Source organism: Chrysochloris asiatica, unplaced genomic scaffold (assembly GCF_000296735.1).
Source record: "Chrysochloris asiatica unplaced genomic scaffold, ChrAsi1.0 scaffold00091, whole genome shotgun sequence".
Taxonomy (NCBI): Eukaryota; Metazoa; Chordata; class Mammalia; order Afrosoricida; family Chrysochloridae; genus Chrysochloris; species Chrysochloris asiatica.
Genome location: NW_006408609.1, coordinates 6,435,766 through 6,441,826, shown reverse-complemented (window position 1 = coordinate 6,441,826; position 6,061 = coordinate 6,435,766). Strand labels below are relative to the sequence as shown.

At 37.7% G+C, this 6,061-nt stretch overlaps 1 pseudogene; it reads left to right on the top strand.

Moving 5' to 3' along the window:
- The first annotated feature begins 332 nt into the window (after positions 1–332).
- Positions 333–872, top strand: LOC102831116 (annotated as a pseudogene).
- The last annotated feature ends 5,189 nt before the right edge of the window (positions 873–6,061 follow it).

The window sequence follows — 6,061 nt, the reverse complement described above, 5'->3', positions numbered from 1 at the left end:
CCTTTGATGGACATTTATGTTGCTTCCTTATTTTGGTATTGGGAACAGTGCTGAGGTGAACATGGGTGTTCATATATCTATTCATGTTATGGCTATTATTTCTACAAGAGAAATACCAAATAGTGGGATTGCTAGGTCATAGGCAGACTAGAATATTATGCAGTGTTGAAGAATAATTATGAATCTGTGAAATACTTCATAAAATGAATCAACATAGAGGAAACTATGCTGTGTGAAATAATTAAATAGGACAACTACTATATGACACTGTTATAAAAAGTTATAAAATGTTTTTGACACAAAAACAAACATTCTTGGGTTCCGCCGCGGGCTCCGAGCAGCCCCTGCCCCAAATGGCAGCAGTAGTTCTAGGGGGAGATACCATGGGTCCAGAGCATATCTTACCCAATCAGACTGAGGAACTGGGGCCTCATTTGAGCCCCACAGAAGGCACTGGAGATTGGAGCAGTGAGGAACACGAGGAAGAGCAGGAGGAAGCTGGGACAGGCCCAGCTGGCTACTCTTAACCAACACCTAAACCAAGATTCTGAACAAGAGGAAGTAAAGTTGGCACCTGTGGGAGATGGAGAAGTAGTAGTTGTCAACATCCAGGAGAGGATCCAGGCCTTGCGACTGCATTTACCAGACCCTCCATTAGAAGGTGAAGATGAAGAGGATGAAGGAGCTACAGCATTGGGCAACCACAGCTCAATTCCCATGGACCCAGAACAAATAGAGCTGCTGAAAAGGCTGGAATAAGCCTGCCTGCACCAGGGATTTCTGACTGGGCTCTGGAGATCTCAGCTGCTCAGTGGGAAGATGTGGTACAGAAAGCCCTCCAAACCCAGCAGACATCCCCATCCTGGAAGTGACAATGCTGAGAGCTGCCTTCTTACCCTGCATTCCAGGCCAGAACCAGCACAGAATTGAACTTTAATGTTCATCTTCCCCCATCTCCCTTTCCACATCAAGACAAATCAGACTTCTTCTCAGACCTATTTTATTCAATTCTGTACATGTGGGGACATTGGCCCAAGCCTAACCTGCCTGTATCACTCTGTGGAGAATAAAGCACCCTATGTACAAAGAAAACAACAACAACAACAACAACAACAAAACACATTCTTTGATGGTTACCAGGGATGGAAGAAGAAAGGTGGGTAAATATTCCTAATAATACTCTTGGCATTATTAGGAGTCCTGGTGTGGTGTTTTGGGTTAATGCATTGGACTGAAAGGTCAGTTTGAACAACAAGGTCAGTGGTACAAGCTCACTAGCCACACCTCTATAACAGGGTCACAACGAGTCGAAACTGACTTGATTGCACTTAACAACTACAATAGCATTACTATTTCCAACTTAAAAAAAATAAACTATAGCATTTATTAAATTGTAGTTTATGAAAAATCCAATATACTATATGACAATTTTTCTGGAATTTAATTTAGGATATGGTAGATTCTGGGTCTTAACAAAATTTCACACTTAACACAACATAATAATTTACTAACTAAAACTATAATACCAAAGCTAATTTAAATATTTTCTTTAAAAGATCATTTTAAAGTTCTGTCTATTCAAACTAATGATGAATATAATAAAGACACATATGGCAGTCTAACTAGATAATTATATACAGCAATTATATATTTTAGTTCACAAGTATATCATTAAATGACAAAGAACACCCAATACAAGCATTTTTACAAAACCATGAACTAAATTTCTAAGATAGAGTTTCATAACCAACCCCAAAAGTTTAATTAGAAAGAGGAAAAAGCCAATGATTTCCTCATATAATGTTATGACTAAAGTTGTGTTCCTTTCAAAATATGTGTTTCAGATATCCTATGAGCATTAAAACACCTTTAAATATTACCCACCAACAACAACAACCACATTGAGAGTTAAGGTGGTCAACAGTGAACACTGCATTCAGAACAATCTCATCCCAAGAACTCAATGCAGTTTACTGGCTTCATTGGCATTTCTTCCATGTCACGTTGTAGAAGTCTCCAGGTCACCCAGAATCTATTTGGCTTTTAAAAAAACTTTTATTGTGAATTGGTTGAAGATTATATAACAGATCACTTTTCCTTTCAATAATTCATGGACATTTTGTTTCTGTCATTGATTTTAATCCCTACAATCTGCTTATCTTCTTTAAGGTCTAAGGCCAAAACTTTCCTTCGAAACTAGCCCTCACTGCCAATTGTTTCAAATTTTTTGTAGAACACTGATGCTTTCAAGGATCAATATTTCCTTCTTCATCAGAATTTGAAATGGATTTCTCATGAACTTGTTGATGACTTTGAAAATATTGGTTGCAATACAACCTGGAAAACAGCAGAAGGTTGGAGAGACCCTCGCTGCCACCAACTGCACAGAAGCAGCCACCATGTTTCTGGAGCCCAATCCTATTTTCAACTTGTTGAGGAAGTGCTGTATGTCTTTCCACAGTGGTTACACAATTTTACATTCCCACCAGTAATGTGTTAGGATTCCAGGATCTCTAAACCCTTGGGAGCCTTTGTTATTTTCTGGTTTTATTTTTTTAAACTTTGTTATTATTGCTGGAACAAGATGATAGTCACATTGTCATTTTTATTTACATCTCTCAAATGGTTAATAAAGGAATCCTGGTGATGCAGTAGATTAAGCATGATCTACTAACTGGAACATCACCAGATGCTCTGCAGGAGAACGATGAGGCAGTTTGATTAGTTTTGGAAACCTTATGGGACTTTCTCCACTGCCCTGTGAGGTTACTATGAGTTGGATTCAACAAGACCGTTGTTGTTGTTAAGTGCCATAGAGTCAGTTCCAACTCATAGCTACCCTGCTCAGAGTTTCAGAGAGCTACTCATGAGTTTGAACTACCAACTTTGTGGTTAGCAGTCCAGTGCTTATTCTACAGTACCACACCAGGAGTTCATGACAATAGTTAGTAGGAATGGCTAATGATCCTGAGCATATCTCCATATATTTGTTAACTGCCTAAATGTCTTCTTTGGTGAAGTATCTTTACAATGCCCTTTAACCATTTTTTTTTTTCATTGAATAATTTGTATTTTAGTTGTTGAGATATAAGATTTTCTATACATTTTAGAGATGAATCTCTTGTCTGATATGCCATTGGCAAAATTATTTCCAGTTTATATATTCTTTTTTTACTATGTTGGTGAAATATTTTGATGTATATAAGTGGCTAATTTTCAGGAGGTGCTGACCATCTAGTTTGTCCTCTGCTATATGTGCACTTTGACTTATATTTAATAGTGTATTTACACTGTCTGTGTATTGTTGTTGCTGTTGTTAAGTGCCATCGAGTTGGTTCCGACCCATAGTGACCATGTATAGGGTTTCCAAGGAGCAGCTGGTGAGCTTGAACTGCCGACCTTGCAGTTCAAATGTCTTTGCAGTCTGGCGCATTAGTCAACAGTGCCACACCAGGACTCTGTCTGTGTATTAGGGCATCTAAATTTGTCCTTATTTTTTCATTGATTATAGTTTTCTTAATGATTGTTTTAGGATTTATATGTAGACTTTACATGTACATAGACAAAAATTAACTCATCTACCTTGAGTTCATTTTTGCATACAGTATTAGATATGGGTTGTATTTCATTTTTCTCCAAATAGATATTGAGTTTTTCTAGCACAATTTGTTTAAGAGACAATTTCTTCTCATTTAATGATTTTTGGCCCTTTGTCAAAGGTTTGCTGTCCATAGTTGGATGGATTTACATCCAGGTTCTCAATTTTGTTCTTTTGGTCTGTGTCTGCCATTGTACCAGTACTAGGCATTTTGATTGCTGTGATGTTGTAGTAGGTTTTGAGAAGGGGAATTCTTTGTTTTTTTTTTTTCAGTTGTGCTTTGCTTATCCTGGTATATCTCTGTTTCATATAAAGTTGATAATTAGTTCTTCCATCACTTTAAAGGATGATGATGTAATTTGGATTTGGATTTCATTATATCTGTAGACAGCTTTGGATAATTTTGACATTTTCTCAACATTACATTTTCCTATCTCTGACCATTGCAAGTAAAGCTTTACTACAGGTAATACAGAATGGCTGCAAGCATACATTGTCAGAGAACATCCAGAGGTTCAATCCAGATTCAAAAGAAGCTGTGGAATGAGGGATATTATTGCTGATGTCTGATAGATCTTGGCTGAAATCAGAGAACATAAGAAAGATATTTACCTGTGCTTTATTGACTACGCAAAGGTGTTCGATTGTGTGGCTCATGACAAGCTGTGGACAATATTGAAAAGTATGAGTATTCCAGAACACTTAGTTGTGCTCATGAGGCATCTGTACATGGACCAAGAGGCAGTTGTTTGAGCAGAACATGGGAACACTGAAAGTTTTAAAATTAAGAAAGGTGTACAACAAGGTTGTATTTTTTCATCATACTTATTCAACCTGTATGCTGAGCAAATCATCCAAGAAGCTGGATTATACGAAGAAAAACATGGCATCAGGATTGGAGGAAGACTCATTAACAACCTGCGATATGCAGATGATACAACCTTGCTTGCTGAAAATGAAGAGGAGTTAAAATATTTACTGATGAAGATCAAAGAGTACAGCCTTCAGTATGAATTGCATCTCAATGTCAAAAAAACAAAAATCCTCACCACTGGACCAATAAACAAGATTCTTATCAATGGAGAAAAGATTGAAGTTGTCAAGGACTTCATTCTTCTTGGATCAACTATCAACACTCATGGAAGGAGCAGGCAAGAAATCAAATGACATATTGCATTAGACAAATCTGCTGCACAAGATCTTTTTAAAGTGTTGAAGAGCAAAGATGTCAGCTTGAGGACTAAGGTGTGCCTGACCCAAGCCATGGTATTTTCAATAACCTCATATTCATGTGAAAGCTGGACAGTGAATAAGGAAGACCGTAGAAGAACTGATGCTTTTGAATTATGGTGTTGGAGGAGAATATTGCCAAAAGAACCAATACATCTGTTTTGGAAAAAGTACAGCCAGAGTGCTCCTTGGAGGTCAAGATAGCTAAACTTAGTCTCTCATACTTCAGACATTTGTCAGGAGGGACCAGTCACTGGAAAAGGATATCATGTTTGGTAAGGTGGAAGGCCTGAGAAAAGGGGGAAGATATCCAGTGAGATGGCTTGGCCAAGAGGCAGCATCAATGGGCTCAAGTATGGCAACAATTGAGGTTGTCCCAGGATCGGGCAGTGTTTCATTCTTCTGTGTATAAGGTCACTGTGAGTCAGCACTGACTTGATGGCACCTAACAACAGCAACAACAACAATCTCTGACCATAGTATATACTTTCATTTGGGCAAGTCTGTTTTAGTTTCTTAGAGTGTTGTTTTGAAGTTTGTGTTTTATTTTGTATTTTTGTGCAGGTGTTTTGTTACTCTCAAAAGCCTTGGTGGCACTGTAGAATAAGAACTGCAAGGTTAGTGGTTCAAACCCACCAGCTACTCCATGGAGAGAAATGTGGCTCTCTGTTCCCTTAGAAATTTATAACCTTAAAGATATATAGGGCTGCTATGAGTTGCAGTTGACCTTATGGCAGTGAGTTTGGTTTGTTTCTCTGGTTAGATTTATTCCTAAGTATTTCATCCTTTAAGTGACTATTGTAAATGGTATTGTTTTTCTGATTTACTTTTCAGAGTTTTCTTTGTTAGTGTATATGAATCCAACTGATTTTTGTAGTTTGATCTTATGCCCTGCCACATTCCTGAATCTTTCAGTGCACTCCAGTGATTTTCTTGCTGAGTTTGGGTTTTCCATATATAAGATCATATTATCTGCAAATACAGATAGTTTACTACTTGTTCATGAATTTGAAGGCCTTTTATTTTCCTTTTTTACCTTTTAGCTCTGGCTGAGACCTGAAGCATACTACTGAATGTTGTTGTTGTTATTAAGTGCTGTTGAGTTATTTCCAACTCATAGCAACCTTTTATAGATTTTCCAAGGAGCAGCTGTTAGGTTTGACACACCAGTATTGTGATGAGCAGTCCAGTGATTATCTTACAACATCATACCAATACTCCTATCAGCACTAT